Genomic DNA, 20,301 nt, shown 5'->3' with positions numbered 1-20,301 from the left:
GCACTACCTTTGGTTGTTATTCAGTATATGCACCTAATGAGTTCACTGTTCAAATTCAGCATGTATCTTGTGAATGTTATGTCTTCTTACTGATGCTGGTTACTGAAAACAAACATCAATTTCTGAAAAGCCATATAGAAGAAGAAATAATCAAGGGGATTTTGTATCTGCATGTAGTTAAATATATGTGACTCATGGTAATGAATTAGAAGGTAATCATAGTAGTCTTTTGAAATGACAGAATGACATTTCAGTATGTCATGTATTTACAAAAACAAAGAAAGCAAACCAACAAAGAAAGCATATTTAGTAATAAATTAGCATATATGTGTATATATATGTATATTCCTGAAGTTTGGAGTGTTACATAACAAATAATGTTGCTTACACACAAAAAAAATATTTTTCTTTTTGTGGGAAATATTGGCTGCTATCTTCTTTTCAAGCAGAGCTTGAGTTTCTCATTTGAAAGTGGGATTGATATCTCTGTTTCTTACATTGCTGAGTAGCAACTTGGCACAACCTCTGCCATTTATAGAAGAGTGTTTTCTATTGCTTCTGAAAGTAACATTAGCAAAAGGTCAGCTTTGAAATTCTGTCATATCCCTGTTCCTGTAACTATCACCCACACAGGCTGCAAACCCCACACTTAACCGTGCACAGATCCGTTCTGGCAACTAGTCCTAGGTGACTAATATGTCAAAGCAGAAGCTCTTGGCCTGTGTTTTTCTCTCCCACCTCTTACAGTGCTGGTCTACTGACAGACCTTTTGAGAACACTAGCCAGTGGTAAAGGGACCTCAAAAGACATTTCAAAGTTGAAATGACAGAAATTAATCAAATAAGTTATTTAACAGGTTTGAAAGAAAGATGGCTAAGTGTGAAAGTCCTGTTCTCAAAAGCTGGTGAGTGGAAACTGTCATTCCTCTTTGCCTCAAATGTGTATTTAAGAGGAACTTGAAAGACCACTATCAAAATACTATCAGCTTTTAACTGTTTTTAATATTACACTGATGAACTTCCTATGGCACCTTCCTGGTCTTTGAAGAAATTTGTAAATTAAGCTTTATCTTTACAGTTGTATCAGACTCTTTCTAAAGTACTTAGAGAGAGACTGATTTTGACCATCTTTTGGGAAAGCCGAAGATAACACTTCCTCAGAGGACTTGCTTTTCGTCATTAAATATTTAGAAGACAAAGGGTGATCTAAATCTCCAACAAACTCATGTCACAGCTTTATTTTGAGTCAGACTTCTACCATCAATAGCATTAAAGGGTATTTGCAGATCCTTAAAGTTGTAGGTCTAATTAGCCAAGTTAAATTAAAATACGAATCTCTGTGGGATAATAGATTATTAGATTATCTTTTCAGTATTGACAACTATGCTTACCTCTTGAAGGATTTTACTCTAAGCAACTCACTTAACTCTTGTTATCCTGTACCCTCTGGGTTTGAGAACTAAAGATGATTAGAGCTGATGAATCCTGATAATGAAAGAATAGCAGAGGCTATGAGTTTCTGATTAAGTAAAAGATTTGTTGTAGCACAACTGCTTTCAGTTGTCTACATTACAAGCAGGATAAGGAAAGGAGAAAAAACTGTATATGTTTTGACGTGGGTGGAAAATTTTGGTACTTGCGATTGCATAGTGTTTTCTAAAAGAATAAAAGTAGGGAGATCTAGATGGATAAGCATCAGGAAAAAAAAAAAAAAAAAAGGTAAAACCAGAAGAAAGAAAAGCTAATTTTCATGAGCAAATAACACTCCTTGCTCAGTAACAGGAAGAAGCAATTTCTGGGATTTCTGTACCAGTGGATTTGTTGGATTTCTTCCGTCTCTGCCTAACAGAAAGAAAACAAGCAAGCAAAAAAGAAATTTTGATAGGGCTAGTTTATCTCACCAGGAGGAAAATAGATTCAAGATAATTTCCTTTATATAAATGGCAATATTTCATCCATTATGAAAATTATACTCAAGACAAAGGAAGGTTAGATTTTAGACACTCTATTTTATGTGACCACAAATTTTTGTTTCATAAACTGTCCAAGAGTGTGACCCTACACAGACTCAAAAAATGTGTGTACCTTTTTTTGGATTTCACATTGCTGTATCTTATAATCAAGTTCTAGCTTCCTTGAATTACCTGTACAAGTACTTTTTGACATCATAACTTCCACATAATCTTAATTCCTTTATATTGTCTTCAGCTTCTCAGAAAATCTTTGATGTTCAACTTAAAACTCATTTATATTTGGATTTCATAAAAGGATTAGAGATACGTTAACAACAATTAGGGCTCCAGGAGAAAAAGTCATTACGTTAATGCTCTATGACCAATATATGTATTTATGTTAATAAAATCAACAGGATAGAATAAAAAATTAGTCTTTGTGAGAAAGAACAATGAATCTGTCAACTTTAAACATAATGAAGCAACTCTGAAGCCATTGCAATTTGATAGCTGCATACACTATAGTGTACTTTCCAGAATGTGCCCAATTTTTTTTTAACCTCATTGTTTTTCTGAGTACCAACCCTTATAATAAAATGCCAAAATGATTACTTGTGCTGCATTTATACTTTTCACAGGAATATAATTATGTCTTGGATTTTTACTGGGTATTGTAGAAAAAAAGGAATTCTCAACAAAAAATGGCCCTTCATCTTACATGAGAATATTTTGAAAATTTGTTTTTATTGTTTAAACAACTCAAAAGGCAGAAAATTAAATACTGCAGTCGCTCTGTTATTATTTGCCAGTCCTCCAAATCATATTTCAGTTTTACATACATTCATGAGTAGGAAGTGAAGAGTGACCCAAGGACAAGAATAATTATGTTCTCTAAGTTCCAAAATGAGACAGAAAAATCTTGTCTCCACTTATGTAAGTTGTTGCTTTAAAATAAGAGAAAACATTTACAGATGACTCTACACTTGATGTAAAGAATGAGTGGAATTTATTTAAACTTTTTTAGTGTTGAAATTAGTGTGATTATTTCGTTCATCAGTTTGCCATAATAGGTGAAATAACTCTTTTTTAATATGCATAAATACCTTAGCTGTGAACTTATCTGACAGTAGTGCAACTACCTGGAAAAGTTATAATTTCCTGTTAGAAACCAAAAACTATGTAGTGCCTTGTGTCAGTGTAAGTACTGAATTGCAAGTATAACATTTATAGTAGGACAGTAGCAAACGTCATTCTTTAGTTCACACAATAGTCTATTTTGAGGCAGTTACACAACTGGCACTATTCTGCTCTTTACCTTGAAGCCATTATCATGTCATTTTTGGTTTATTATATTTAGCATATATCAAGGTAGATAAAGCAGCAACTATTTGAATTTGATATGCATCCTTCTGTGTGTTATAACTGCTGTGAAGCTGAAAAAAAAAAAACTAGATTAGTAAGATTTCAAAACATTAGAAGTTAGGTTGTTTTACTGTTTTCTTTTTTTTAGTGTTTCATCAAAACTCTTTGCAAATTCTTTCACTGCCTGAGGGAGATACTTAAAAGATCACTTTAAAAATAAGGTTAAAATGAGTCAAACTTTTTTGTTTGTTTATTTGTTTCTGTGGATTGATGGAGAAGGTATTGCTTTTTGAAATTTTGAAAATGTGACTATTGCAATGCATGACATTGCTAGTATAGACTTGTTCAGGGCTTCGTGCTATAGTGACTGCTCATGCCTAAGTTAATGTGTTAGCAACATTCCTGTTGAAATCAGTAGATGTAATCAGAGAATTTAAAATTATGTACACATGCTAAAACTTTGAAGAATTGCGTATCTGTTCAACTTGTGAACATCATTATTTTTGTCAGTAGACACACCTTTAGAAAGGGAAAATTGTCTGAAACTCAGTATTTGATGAATACTCAATGTCTTCTGACTGCAGAAACATTCATATCACACACATTCTCACATTCAAATTTATGCGGAATAAAGCACGCTATGCCTCTGCTGACAGGACAGAGAACAAGATTTTTTAAAATACGATCTTGCTTATCTTCATATATTTTAATGTTAGATTAGCTAAGAGCTGTTGGACCATGAGAACATTTGAAGTTGTAGGAATACTCATGGATCTTAAACAAGATCTGCTCATGTCTGTTTTCTGTTCATGCACACATCTTTCAGTGTGTGTCTGCTTAGTCTTTTAGTACTCTGGAATTAATTCATTGGCATCCTGTGCTCAAGAGCAAATGTATTTTGATGTCTGAGTAATAATATCTGAAGCTCCTTGTTTATTGTGTTGATCTGTGTGGCTGACTTTAAAATATGCTTCCATAGGACCTCTTAGGACTTTGCGCTTAGAAAGTGGAATCAGTGGGAAAAATAAATCATTGAGATGTAAGAATGAGGGTGACAAGGAATCATTTATAGAGTATTCAACAGGACAGCTTCTCTTAATTGAGTCTGTCTACACTGGAAGATCATGATTTCCATGATGACATTTGGGACTGAGGAATAAACTGGAACAGGATAGTGCAGTGCCAGCTGCCCCCCTGGGGTGGGGTTTAAGCATAGCCTAACGTGGGGAGACACCAGAAAGTCTGCAGACTGGATGTGTAAAGCAAGCAACGCCTTCAGCATAAGCTAAGTAATGTCTGGGAGTTGTTGCAATGTAGGAATCCCTGTCTTAAGCCTCATTCGCACCATTCGCTGCACCAAATCCATTCTTAGCCCGGGCAATGACAGGACTTTTCCGCTCCTCTTTGAATGTTCCTCTGTGTGTGCAAACGTGCCTTTCCATGTATCAGAAACTCTCCCTTTTCCTTCAGTGTTTGGTCCATGTGTGGTAAAACCCTCCTCAGGAGTGTTTGTGAACTTTCCTTTTTTTATGCTGGAGACATCGTGATAAAGGCTGTGTTCTCTCAGTTGGGTGCATTCTCTGTAGCCTGGCTTTACCCTCTGGTCAGAGTTAACATGTATATTGGAGAGCATCCATATTCTGGGAAGGGTGTAAAAAAAAAAAGACTACACCACCTGCTGTAGTCATGTCATGCTGTTTAATGTCAGTAGTAGTAAATAAGAGGGGTTTTTCCCTTTTGTTTCTTCTTTTACTTGGTGTGAGGGCATGAAGGGAGTTTATTGTTTGGTTTCTGGAGTGCTTTTTAGTTTGTTTCCATGACACAGGTTTTTGTATTGCTGTTCTTAGAGTGTCTTTGCTGAAGACAGAAAATCCTTTTTTCACTTTTCATCCTATTTGCCCACAGAGCTGATAGTGGTGGTTTTTATGCTGTTTTACTGCTGCACTGCATTACATTTATCATTAAGGAGGCTGCATGAGGCCAGATATCTAATTAATTACATTAGAAGGGCACAGGTTGAGGGAGAAAGGGAATACAGTTTCTGATGAGGTCAGGTTGGTGATTACATCTAATGCTCTTCAGGCAGCCTTGTGCTAATCCACAGAAGCAAATCCCAGATACCTATGGGAGAAAGGCAAGTGGAGTCTTCTGATGGTACATATCTGTGATGTTCACTAAAATAACGCTGTGCTTTTTTTTTTCTTACTTTTTTAGAAGACCATGCCTGTCTACTCAGGAAACTGCAAAATACTAGTACTTTCATGTAATATTATGGCTAGTAAGTACACTTTCTGTGTCTGAAATTCCACTCCAGGTTGCCAGGAACTTGTTCAGACAACGTTGTGTTGTGTTGTGCAGAAAATTTCAGGCTTTTAAGATAAAAAAGGGTGATGTTTTCCTGGTAATTTGCATTTGTAGCTTGCTGCCTGCTTGTGCTTTGGAAATTACTATCGTGTGGCTCAGTCTTAATGAGAAATGATGTTGATAAAAGCTTCGCTGGAGAAAGGGAATAATAAAAAAAAATGTAAAAGTTATATTAAAAAAGCTTTTTAAATATATCTGTATTGGTCCTCAGCAAAACAAACAAAAAAACCCAAACAGATTTTCTAGGATTTGTTTTACAAAATGATTTCAGACTTTTTTACCTTTATGAAATTGAAGAAATTTTAACAATGTTATTGTACATATCAAAAGTGTTCACTGATCTTTTTCTTTTATTCCCTATCTTATTCACATTTTACTTGTTTTTGTGTTTTGTTTTGGGTTTTTTTAATCATATTACCAAGTGATCAAAACCCACATTCTGTATAATGTTTTCTCTGGTATTTGTGTGTGTGCATGGGCTGTTTGTAAGGAGTAGGGCATGTGGCAAGGCAGACCATGAGGGCACCACTGAGGGCAGCAAGAGTGACCTGACTTTCACCTATGAACAGTCACTGTGGCAGGATTCCTACAGTGTCATGCAAAGGGCATGTTTGGTGGTGGCAGAGTTGGGGGGATGCAGGAGGCTTCATTTTCACCAGGCAAATGATAGAGGAAAGAAGGAGCACTAATTACAATTTTCAACAACTGGTAAGAGACTAACATGCAGTATGTAAAAATTCAAGTCAGAATAGAGTCTAGTTCCTACTCACCCTTCGTGAAAACAGGCAGACCTGGTCTACAACTTGATGGGTATGGTTTGGCTTGCACCACGAAAACAAGGTAGCAATTATTTAGCATCTCTGCCACTGTGGTGCTGGGAAACTTCCTGCTCTGTTGCAGTCAGTGGAGGTGGAAGAGGTTAAAGGAGTCTGAATCATTAATGTACTGCCTGGACATACTTCCAGCAAACCAAAGAGATTCTGATGCCAGGTCCATTCTTCAAAAGGAATCATTAGTCTCAGTATTGATATTTTTATGATCGTTACCCATGTTGACATGAAATTAAGTTGTACTCGCATCCTGTTCAGCTCTTTGTGGTTTGGGAGCTGGAGTCTGGTTAGGCATGTGTTTCCTGTCTTAAAAATGTGGTCCTTTTTCTTGTGTTCCTGTTAAAAATTCCATTATCCTGATTGCAGCTCTACGGCACTTGAATTCTGACCCAGCTCAGGCAGTGCCATAGTCACTACGTTATTTTTTGTGCCTTATCTCACAAAATTTGTACACTTTTTTTTTTTTTTCTTTTTCTGAGCTGTGTCCGTATTTTGGAAGCAATGCAACAGGCAGGTGGAAGGGAGGAGTTTCCTTCCCTTCAGATAAGCTATTCAAGGTACTACCAAAGTGTTGTAGATTATTGCAGTGGAAATCAAACCAGACATATAAACAAAGCATAGTGCCCAGCAGACAGTGGAGATGACAGGAGTGACTTACAGAAATAGGATGAGGTGCTCTAAAAATTGCTAGATGGACCACCAAAGCACTTCAGTGTGGGAAGGTAGGTACAAGAACATAGCTGCAGTTTCATTTTCTCAAGCAGAAAAATTATTTATAGGTAAGGTAGGAGTTAAACATCTGTATTTCATCCCATTAACCAGGCTGTGTTGTCTTTGCACAGATGTTTTAACATTTATGCTACCAGCTTTCTCTGGAACGAATTGTATGTGTTGTCTGGTTTTGGTGATTTACAAATTACTGAAGACAACCTTGGCCATATTGTTTTGGAAAATGGTGTGAGTACCTGTGACAACTTGGAAGTACCTCAACTAACAGTGTATGAGTTGTTTGCTGTTGGGCACTCTGTATAGGACAGAAACCAATGGCCATTCTGAATGGGAAGATTTTTTTACTTCCTTATATGTTAAGTTGAAGCAGTCAGGAGCTGGTGGTTTGCTGCTTTCTCCTGCATACTTCAGCTGCAATATGGACACAGAAACTCTATAGCAAACTTGAGACTTCATTGCAAAGCTATGGGGCGGCAATGAAAAAGATGCAGGGAATCACTGATGTCCTAGGTCAATGGAGCAGCAAGAAGGAATTTGTCAGAAAGAACTGTGAGGAGAACCTGTGAAGTGAGCAACCAACTCTTCAAGCTATGAGAGAAAGCAAAAATATTTTAAAATCCCTGCACCTCAGCCTGGGAGAAAAGTATTTTGTAGCCCCAACCTGTTTTTCCCTGAATGTATGGACAATCCTGGACATACTCAGCTCTGCTTCTTACCTTACACGCTTTGTGTTCTCCACAACTGTATTTAAATAGGAACAAACAAACCCCTCTGGTTTGTTTTCTCTTTTAGTAAACAAAGGAAAGGTTACCATAATTAGCTTATTCTGATGTGCTGCCATATGACAGTATATGTATAAAAATGAATGGTATGTTGCAGTATTTGTGTAGGGGGAAGAATTTAACAGGCACTCATAGAGAACAGATCTTTCAGCTCTTTTTATCAGCTCATATCTACTTTTCTGAGTTACAGGACATGCTGCTTAAACAAAAATGACCTCTAAACATTGTCATGACTAATAACGCTATTACAACTTTTCTGTTTTAAAGGTTATTGAGCTGAGAACTTCTAGACATTTCACTTTGTATTTTCATATGTTGTTCAGTCTATGTAAAGTCAAGAGGAGGTTTAATTTAGAACAGAAAGCAAGAGGTACTGGTATGATTATTAACTAAACAAAACTACAAGGCTTGAACAATAGGCAAGGAAAAAAATATTAGATGTTTATTCTGAGTTTAACAGAGGAAAATATGAAGAAAACAGGTGACGGAAAGAAAGACTTTGCAGACACAAAGTATGAATAAAAGATACTCTATTCTAGCACCAGAGGGGTAGAAAGCTAGACCAGGCAGTTGAGAAGATCTAGATACTTCTTTTGCATTCAGAGAAAAGGAGTCTTTAATGAGTTCTGTTTCACAAACCTTACTGATGCAAGCTAGGTCAACTTAAGAGGTTATCACCTCCAGCTGTCCATCACGTCTACTGAGTGACACTCAAAAGTCCCCAAACTGGCTGAAGAGCAGTGGGTCTTGTCCTAAGGTGCTGCAATTCAAAATCTAGCACATTAATGCAAACCATCATTGATTTTAGTCTCTGTTAATATATTGATCTATGAACTACCATGGCCAAGAGCTCTGATTCATGATCGCTGTGGGCTTTGCAGATTTTAGGGGCAGAAGTCAATTCAGCCATCTTAGCTGAGAGGAAGAAGAGGCCATGAGAGGTAAAATTGGCTTATCTGACCAGCCAGAGTCATGACAGTCATAGTCCCTGTATGTGTGCAAAAGTGCTTTGCTTATCCTCCTGGGAGGATTTCCAATGATGGTTCCTGTAATACATGGGACGGCGAAAGTGACTGGCTTGCCTTGGAACAGCACATTGTTTTAAAGCCAGTGTGACATCAGCTTTCAGTAGCTCACTCGCTAAATCAGCCCCGTGTATGCAAATTCATTCAACACCTGTTTTTCCATTTCTCTTCCATCCAATTCTGTTTCATTACCTTCCAGATACATTGCAGGCATCTTGGTGAGTGTTGCAGCCGCTATGTCACATGTAAAAAACTACATTTGGTTAATTAAATGATGTTCCTTGCATTGCCAGTTGATGAGCTCCTGTTTTCAGGCTTGGACTGGCATAGCATTCTTGGTGATAAACCATACTAGATAAAAGGCAGAGTGAGGTCTCAAAATAATAACTGACCACTTCATTCCAGACTTAGGTGTCCTGAACATGTTTCATATGATATATGCAACTAGCACTTCAGTACTTACAAGTTTTTTTGTTTTATGAGTGTTTGTGGGCTTTAATAAAACCCAGTGTTATGTATGGTTGTGCATCACACTTTAACATTCACAAAGAAATCCTAAAGTTGATATTCCAATGTTGATGATAATATACTGCCTTCTCCATATAATAAATTTAAATGGATGGGGTGGCATATATCTTTTTGTAAGGAATAATTTTAAGTAAAAAAGACACCTGATTTGAACTGCTGAAATATTAGCAAAACAATTCACCTTTTACTTTTCAGTTTGGTTTTTCAAGTATGAATTTTAGTAGATAACTGTGAATCGAAAAAAGTAAATGCTTACCTTACTGTAATACTGACATTGTAAGATTTTTGTTTGCTGCTTTGATACAAAGTTGCATTACAGGTGACATGAAAGTAGGAGGAGGAATATCACTTTTAACATTTTATTACATAAAAAATGGACTAAAAATGCTGTTAGTATATCACTATCTGTTTACAATATAAAACAATATTTGCTTCACCCACGTGTACTATTCCTGGGAGTCTGAAGGGGTTTATTGCTGATACCTTTAGAAATATTTGGGAAGTGGATACGAGAACAAACATACATTCATCTTGAAGTAAATGAAATAATTTGGTAAGAATGTTCTCTTTAGCCTCTCTAGGCCATGAGAGTCCTTTGCGAGGCTTCAATTTGCATGCGCATCATCATGACACTGTCACGGTCTTCAAAGGGAAACTGTGACAAAACCACTTACAATCTAGCAATGAATTTTGGCACATAGAAGCAAGTCGATGTACTCAGAATTATAATTGCAACTTATGTGAGTTAACATTCTATAAATTGAAAAAAACTTTGGATAAAAAAAATTATTTTTTATCCAAAGGTCAAAGGGAGTTGTTCTTGTTTTCATCTGTTCCCCCAGTTCCTCTACAACTCCTAATGTTGTAGAGGAAATATTTATTGAAATGACTTGCCTTTCATTTTCTGATTGCCTTTTGTTATTTCATTACTCTAAGATTTTTGTTCGTCTCAGTAACCAGACCACAGTGACAAAGGGCAAGCTGTTTCACACCTTTGCTCTTACTATTGATTTTTCCAAATACACTTTCCAGTTGCTATCTATCACAACAACTATGTCTTTGCAACAAATTAGGAAAAAAAAAAAAAAAAAAAGAAAAAGAAAGAAAAAGAAATCTACTTAGAACATGTTAGATATTTCATAATGTGGAAAAATTGAAGAAACACTGAACTAATAGGACCATATTTAGTGAAAAAGTCACTCTCAGGTCACAGAGATGGTTTCTTGCATGCAGAGAAACATTTACAGTTTTTGCCCTGCATGACATGTGACTTTTTATCAGAAGTATTGCTACAGTTGCAATTAAATTGGACCTATGTGAGCATATATTTATTTCAGAACTCATATGGTGAAAATCTCTTGTCTTTCTTGATTATGAAAGATGATCATGAAAAGCCCTGCAAGGCTCAGAACTCAGAGACACATAATAAAAAGAAACTTTAACATATTAGCTTTTACTTTTTGATGGCATGATGTTAGTGAAGACTGGGCTTTTTAAAGGGGTGAGGGTTTTCTAATGAGAAGTTTCTCCTGTAGATTTTGAAATTAATAGTCTGCATTTTTTATTTTCCTTTTTTAATATAAGAAAGAACATAATAATATCACAAGTAGGGTATAATTAATTGTGGCACAATACTTTCAATTTTACTTTTTCAAATCAGACATAAAGCCAAGAAAATCCATTCTCTGTCAATGTTGTGTAAGTATGCACATATCTTTTTGAATTTAAGGTAAAATAGCTTCAATTACTTCAGAGAAAGAGCATGTATGTGTAGACTTCTATCAGAATGGCCAAAATACAGTAAATCTACCTCTGAATAATTCATTTGTGTAATTACACCCTTGGGCTTCTTAAATTATAGCAGAGATTCATTCAGAAACTGTTCCTAGCTTAGAATCAAGAGGTACAATTTTTTATTCCCATGAGAAATTCTGATCTATAGTCCAGAAAACAGGATGAAGAAATTTCTTGGGGAAACTTGAAGAGAAAGAGGGAATTCACAAAATCTGGGAAACGTATGTTGCGTATTTGCTTTTGTAAGAATTCTTGGGGTTCTGCAGATAAATATGATTATAACGTTAATAAAATACATATCAGGAAACATACATCTTCTATCTTCTGATGGAAAATATGGTTTCAACTGAAGTGTTTGCATGCCAAATAAAAATGTCTATGCTTTTTTCTTTTTTCTTTTTTCTTTTTTCTTTTTTCTTTTTTCTTTTTTCTTTTTTCTTTTTTCTTTTTTCTTTTTTCTTTTTTCTTTTTTCTTTTTTCTTTTTTCTTTTTTCTTTTTTCTTTTTTCTTTTTTCTTTTTTCTTTTTTCTTCTTTTTTTTTTTTTTTTAATATGGAAATACATTTTCCTTCTGCTAATGGATTTTGGTAGAAAGCACAAATTTCAACAGATTTGTTATGGAACGTGTTGAAGGAGATCTACAATATTTTCTGTTTTCAGCAGACGGTGTAAAGTAATTGGGTGTAGAAGCAGTATGTTTTGCTCCTCAGGTGCAGTGCAAGTGTTCTTTTTTAGCTTTGTCAGGTAGCCTTTTATTCACTGTTTTGCTTCTTAGTTTTTGTGGCGATCACTCAACATAAATTCATGTAAAATTGGATTTATATAGATTAATATAAAAATTAGATTTAGAACTCAGAAGACCTAAGGAAGATTTTAAAGTTAGTGAAGGAATAATGTGAGGTATTTGGGTTTGAGATCTCTTTAGGTAAACTCTTCTAATTCATCTTTTGAACGTTTATCTGTAACAAAACACAGGTATTTTTGGTTTACATATAGCTAATAGGAACATGATAGAATACATTACTCTGGCTTCAATGTATACAACTTCTACGCTATTGAATGAAATGTAAGCTAGTGTGCCCTGTGGCTAAATTTGCCATGATGTCTCCAGATAGCCCTGGTGGTCCATGAAAGAGTTGAACATTTATGTATATATTCATGTTCTACTTTCACAAACACGCTTTTCTACCCCAACTATAAAGGCAGAAGGCTATTTTGCTATTCTGTTTCCTTTTTAATTCATCCAGCAGAACAGTTTACTTTATTAATTATTCATTATAGGGAAATCAACCATGATTTTAAAGCTTAAAAAAAAAAAAAAAAAAAGTAGGAAAAATGTAATGTTAACTAACTTCTGAGCAGAAGGTTCAGGGCCTATCAAATCAAACTTTATACAGTAAATTAACTCTCAAAACGTAAAATTTCTTCAGACGGAAAGGGCAATGATGAATTGTTTTAAGTGAGACTAGAAGACCAAGGTCTTCTAATAAAAAGTCCTGACCCATGAATGTTTAACAATCTACTGATCTCAACTGAGCAGAAAGATTGCCAAATTTAAAATGCCCTGACCAGATGATTGAGTCTTATTTCCAGCATATACACATGGTGGAAATAACTCTATTAGCATTCATATATATCAAAACTTCTATGTTTTACAAGGCTCTTCTTTAAGGATCTGGAGCAAAGCTGTTATCATGAAATGCTTTTAAGAAGCACATTAGCACTATTGCAAAATGGGTGCAACAAAACTATTGAGGTTCAATAAGAAGGAAAGGACATATTTAATTATTGTACAGCAAATGCATTTTACACCACTTGGATAGGAAGATGGTATATAGTTGACTCGTTTTGCTACTACAGAATAACAAAATTGCAAATAAATGGAATAGATTACAACATTTTTAAAAGGAAGGAACTTACTGAAAAGTAATACAAAATTCAGCTGGTGGTTGATAATATAAAGGTACATTTACATGTGAAAGTTAAGTATATATATTTAGTTGCTTCAAGTGAAGTCTGATGAAATGAAATGTAATGAAAAGAACCCAGACTCAGTGGGTTTTTTTTTGTAGCCAGAAGGTCTTCTATACTGACATTTGAAATAGATTTAGACTTTTGTAAGCTGTATAACAATAACCTGTAAAGATGCTGTACTAGCGTAATTTCAGTTAATCACGAACTTATGCAAGTAACTGTTTATGAAGAGCTCACTTCCAAAATCAAAGTATGCTGGACCTTTAGTGGTCTTATTTTTATTACAGAAATAGTAGCTCTCTGTGTTCCTTTAACTATGCAGCTGAAACAGAACATATTGTGGGAGATGGTATGACTGAGGCGAGTCAGTCTACAGAAGTAGCATCATACACATCCTGTTATCCCTTCTTAAAAATAATGTTAGAGCTTATTTTCTTTCAGCTTACTTTCTTAATAATTGGAAGTAACAGAACCAATACAATATTGCATAGAAACTAATTGTTGTTGCACTACAACAGTACAAATTGCCCATGGAGAAAGACAGCTGCAGTAATAGCTAGATTATTGCATGTAAAGTAGCATGTTGAGAAAAGAAAATTTGAAACAACACAAAGATTAGAGTATTTTGAACGGCACTTCATGGGGGAAATCCACTAAAGAATTCTTCAGCAGATGTCGAAAACAAAAGTGATGGAAAAGAAATGCTCTGTACTACTTAAACATCTGTAAAGGATAAACAGCATGCAAGCAAGTAATATAATCATTTTCCCCAGTGATCTAGAAAATGTTTGAGTATTTTAATTTTAAATATGAGGGTATGCACATTATCTAAATTAAATCCTTCAATACAGTATCTTAAATTAAATTAGGCTAGAAACAAAAATACTTTTCTGAAATCCTAAAGATTACAGAGGTAGCAGACCATAAAATTAGATATTTTTTTCCATTAACCCTGTAGCTTCCATCGTACTATCTCCTAAAAAATGCATATGATGGGGTGGAGAAAATGCCTTCTTCTTACTTTTCATGGAAGTGATATCTGTTAGTTCACAGCTACAAGTGGTATGTTCTCATGGTTCAAAGAAGGGTGGGACTGCATCCATCATTCAGCTTACTCTCACTGGAGAGGACAACAAAAGAAGTATTATGTAGCTACTGAACATAAATTGTTAGCTTGCTTCCACCATTTTTTGGCTAGTTCTGGCTAATTTAATCTTGCTTTACTTTCATGCTTTTTATTCCCCCTTCCCCACTGCTTTGCAATGTTCTTTTGGCTTCTAGCTCCTAATGTTTCTTTTTCTTCAACCAAAATTTTGCAGAAGTCTGTGCATTTTCAGCTAGATAAGAAAACCTAGTGATGCTGAACTAAAACTGTCTCTCCTGCAGCTTTCTTAGGTGCTTAACTAAGAACAAGTTCTGCCTTAAGCACAAAACTATGTAACAGAACTAAAAAGTAATGATGGGAAGGATTTTTTGATACAATATCAAGTAAACTAACTGTCACATGAGGGAGTTTTTGAACACGTTACATTGCTTAATCCTAAGGATGGGTGTTTAGATCCATGCCTCCAAATTCGAACACATGAGCCACAATGCTTGGGACTGGTTAGATTTCGGGACCCAAAAAAATGCATTGCGGCTCTCAGCTTGACCTGGTAACCTGCCAGTTTGTTTTCTAGGACTTGACTCTGCTGACCTGCATGACTAACAGGACATGCTGCAAAACCTACCAGACATTTTTTAGGTATTTCAGCTTTGGAGGATTAGTGGGATTAAGCCCTAGAGTTTGTTCTAGGTTTGAGAAGGCTTTTACAAAACCTATTCCTAATCAGAGATGAGCAAATGAATTGTCAGTCAAATATTTGTACCGTTCAGCAAATTTAATATTTTGATTTTATCCAATTCAAACAGTCACTGTATTTGATCATTCTGCAGAAGCTAACGTGTTGTGTTTGTACTGGAAACTGAATTAGGAGGTAGCAATGTGTCTATAAAAGCCTGAATAAGCCAACCATGATACCTGAAAACACTATTATTCAGAAGTGTAAGGTTCACATGCTCAAAACTGACTAAATAATCAAACCCCAAAAGTATTGTATGAATGTGTGTATAGAAAATAGAAAATGTGCTGCATTTTTCCCATATGCACAATGAATAAGCAAATGTTCACATAGGTCCCTAATTTACCAGGCTGAATATTTATCCTGAAATATGATGAGCATGGGAACAGCATAGCTCAGTTAGGAGGAAAATGACTGACCAAAAAAGAACTTGTTTCCCACCCTCCACCCCCAAAATAAAATCATCTCAAGTGTTCTTCCAGAGAAAAATCAACAGGCACCTTGGAAAAAGTTGAAGGACACAGCTATAACTTTTTCATTTCCAATTATGCAACTTTTATTTTGGTAGAGCAAGTGTGTTTCACTGATAAGAATGACTTCTAAAATATAATTGAATATTTAACTTTTAGTATATGCATAAGTTGGTTTATTATTCCTTCTCAGCCATAATATATAACATTTTATGTCAGGATTACGTTTTTTCAGACCACGTCTTTTATAATCAAGCCTGTTTCACAGTTTAATCTTATCATTATGTTGCAGTCCAGTACTCTTAACATTCTTTTTGTTAATCAGAAGTTGGCAAGATTCTGTGTCATGCAGCTTCAAAAATACAATATCCTGAACCAAAAACTGAAAAAGACTTCTCTGAGATTCACAACAATGCTAATAAAAAAAATTAAATCAGGTGAAAAAGTAACGTTCTGGTGATATGACTCAAAGTTATGAAATTCAATGATTTTGAGGCATTATCTGTAGTTCATTATTTTATTGGATAACTAAGATTGGTCTGAAATTACAATTTTGCTTTCATATGTGTTTTTTGCTTTCATATGATTTTTGTGACTGACTATTAAAAGTAGTAGTGTTGAAAATAACCTGATTTGTGCAGAGATTTTTGTATTTGAATTTTGAGACTATTCTTGCTAACCTTCTCTTTTACTGTTTGTACAATGGGAGTTCACTGTTTTTTATGTTTATAGAAAAATTTGCAGGCAGGAGTTTGTAATAAGCTGGTAATGGTCAGACCAGGTAAGGGGGGAGGATAGAGGGAATCTCTTACCACTAGCCTGAGAGTAGTTGCATGCCATCCTTTTTTAACCCAGGAGATTGAAAGCAAACTTTGGTAATGGAAAGCTGTCTCAAACAACATGTTTAGTCTTTTCTGAGAACAACTATCATCCTCCTGTAATTACCTCACTACCTGTACTACTGCTCTGTGCTTTACTGGCTTGTGTCTTTCCCATACTCAGCGTCTTCTGCCAGTGTAACACAGTCAGGTACATTAAGAAGTGACTCTACAAGGCACTGGATTTGTCTCTAAGAAAATAGAAATGATCATAACAAAACAAAAGAGTTAAATGTTCATAAAAGAAATCTAACACTTTTGAACAACGTAATAGAGATATTGGATATTACAAGTTATTTTCTGTTAAATAAATTATTTCCCACACATTACTTCTTTAATTCTGATGGCTAACAGCTTTTTTAATATATTCAAGCCTTCTTAATACAGTTAAGCAATTTTCTTACTACTCAGAAATACAGATAGCTTTTTTTCTTAGTCTATCCCAAATTGCTTTAAAAAGCTCAAAATAAAATCAATGTGGATGGCAGTATCCTTTTGACCCTAAACAGTTACCATGTTTGAGGTTACAGATGGATGATGCAACGCTGATATCAGATACAAGTACACATGTTCCTAATATGTTTCTGAACTTTCAGGGCACAAGGTTGAAACTGTCAGATCACAATTAAAGCTGTTGTGCAGTTGAAATGGTGGCCCTGCTTAAGACACATAAAGAAACCATTCTAGTGCACTAAATAAAAACCAGATCATTGCTGCAATCATTCTCAGGCTTCTAACGTGATAGATTTCCCATGGGTAGCATCTCCTCAACTGATTATACGCAGTATCAAAAAAACCCAAACCATATAAATCTACTATTATTGTGTACCTAACAGCTGTAAAAAGAAGTCTCTGATGCAGCCAGAAATATCAAAGGTTAGTAGGTCATAAAGATACTGTCTTAATTAACTGCTAAAGAAGTTGCTTTATGTTTAAGTGTTAATGCAGATATACTATTATAATGCCATAGCTGTTATGGATTGTACACTTGATACCTAGTACAACCTCCATAATCAGTAGTAGCCTTCTGCTACATTAAATCGTTAATACTTTGGAATGGCCTAAAGTTTAATTTCTTATTTGTCTGTGATGACATAAAGGGAAATGGAAGAGAAACCTTACATTATAAGTGTATATTTTCTTACTTGGAAAAGCAGTATATTACTTTCAGTGTTGCTTCTTCATAAGTTTCTGTATCATAAGTTTCAGCATAAGATGTTTAAAGCTTCAAAGTGACTGAAAACACAGGGCTTTTTTTTTGTTGGCTAAAAGACTGGTTTTGGTAAAAAAAAAAAAGCTAAGCTTAGACAGGTGTAAGTCTGCCCAAACTAAATCTTGTGGAAGTTTTACAGACTACTAAGGAAAGATTTGCTGCTGCAAGAAACCTCACGTCTGGAATATGGTCTGACTACCCATTGCATCTTTTGATATGAGAATATACATCTGGACTTTTTTCAAGTGTAAAATTGCAAGTTATAAGTTAAAAGAGAATCTATTATACCATGCTTCAACTGTGCCATCTCATTTTCTTTTTGTTTCATTTGCACAGAGACTGTGTTTGTGGAATACCCTGTCACATGTCACAGTTTTGTACAGGAATCAAGAAAACAAAGTTGGAGGTAAACACAAACATATTAATATGGGGGGAAAATGCCAATGACGAACAGGTCATATATTATTTTGGTTTTAATGATGGTTTGAAGAGGCACTCTCTTGGTATTAATAGCAGTTAATCTATAGGACTCTTCACACTAGAGATCTGCACCAGCTCCGCTGTCTTAAAGTTTGAAGAATTGTTACGTCTCTCCAGCCTTCTCAAATTGCAACAGCTCTGGTGTTACTTTCGCATTTTATGTACATAATATAATTCGTATTTTTCTTAGTTACCAGAGATTATTTATCAAAAATACCACACAGACATTGTATCGGCCTAGAGGAAGCTGACTTCAGGCTTTGAAACCTGTGTTCACCTGAAACCTTGATTTTCTGTTCAGAATCTAGAACAGGGAACACCCTGGACACTCTTATTTAGGTTGACCAGGGTGAAACAGAATGGGTCTTTTTCTCCTTTCTCATAACAGGATGTACTGTTTATGTTTTTCTTTATATATTGTTATAATAAATGCATGTTATGTGTACAAAATTGTCAAATACCATAGTAGTTTTGTATTCAGTGAAAAAATATGAACAATAAAAATATTTTAGTCAATATCTGCATTTAGATGTGGGAAATATTTATATACATTATGAGCCTATTATTTTAAGTGAATTAGTTAAATAACGTGTATTTATGCTACTATAAAAATAATAGTCTGACATGTTGAACTGAATACTTTTACTTATTACAGGTGAGTGATACTACTCAGTGATCTCACCACTGACAAATATCAATAAGATCAAATTTCTTTCATTTAACAACTGAAAATTCAAATTACTTCTATTGAGGTGAATAGACGTGGAGTGATGAGAATGTTCTGGTGGACCTCATTATTCACAAAATATTGATAAACCAAACATTTATTCAGTTCTGTAAACCAGAAGGTATACTGAACTGTGAATTTAAATGATATGAAAATAAAAGGATATAAAAATAAAAGGATAAAAAATAATGTGCAAGTAACTGCACATAATCAAGAATAATAATCTCAGCTTTATTCCTTTAAACACGAGATTACTTAATGTTATATTGAATTCCCGTGATTTAAATATTACTCAAGTGTATAAAGTTAGACATTCTCTAGGTTCAGCAGGGGTTCTTAACTCCTATTTATATTCGTGACCTCCTACTGAATCCATGTGATTAGTCATTTGCAGTATCAGACTGTTTCACGTGGTTTTCTATACACATCATTTATTTACCCTTTTGATTTCAGACGTAAAATTGGCTTATTATCAACTCCAGGTGTTGAGAAGCAATGAAGTGTTTAGAAGCACAAGTCCTCTGCGGAAAGTTACAAAATAACAGTTCTTCATGTTTTTGTAGTTCCTTTTTGTTACAATTGCAAATACTTGCAACACCAAGAGGGCCAGCCACTATGCGGTTCGAAATGTATTATATACTAACCTGCATACAGAAATGCCAGAAAATATTAGCCTGAAAGAAAAAAAAAGTTCTAATGGAAAGAGGATTATTTACCCTAAAATAGCTAATTTCCTGCTTATTGTTGCAATACTGGATGTGCACATAGGCTTTTAAAAACCTTTGCCCAAAACAATGATGCTTATCAATTTGTTCTTCCTCTCAAAAAGGAACCACAAGGCTGAAGCGTTAAGTCTGAACTCCAAGTCTGATGGAGCTTTTGGTCTTCCTGTCTCCCAATGCTTCTAACCTGTTTGCATGTCAGTGGCAGGTAATAATACTTTCAGTTCTCACAGTTGCTGGTTCTGCCCACTTTGCTGTCTCTATCCAAGTCCTGCCTTCTTTAGTAATAACACTAATAAAGCTCTGCACCTTGGATACTCTAGTTGCTATTTTCATGGCTGAAAACACAATTCTCAAATGCATTTGAGTCTGAGGAGAAGGGGCATGCTTGCTGGTTTCAAAGAATAAAAGGTCCTTTCTTTTGCAACCCACAGAATAAAGTTGCCTCAATTACATTTTGCTCTTGTTCTGTTTTACCAATATTGCAAAACCCTGCATCATTTATATTTTAGATATTTTTAAAATATTGATGTGTCTTCCTAAGTGTAATAACCTTTTCTTGTTTGATTTCACAATTTTAGTTTGACCTAGTCCAGCCATAGATTACCTCAGATCCCTAGTACCCTTAAGAC

This window comes from Patagioenas fasciata, chromosome 4 (genome assembly GCF_037038585.1).
Source record: "Patagioenas fasciata isolate bPatFas1 chromosome 4, bPatFas1.hap1, whole genome shotgun sequence".
Taxonomy (NCBI): domain Eukaryota; kingdom Metazoa; phylum Chordata; class Aves; order Columbiformes; family Columbidae; genus Patagioenas; species Patagioenas fasciata.
This window is presented reverse-complemented; position numbering follows the sequence as displayed.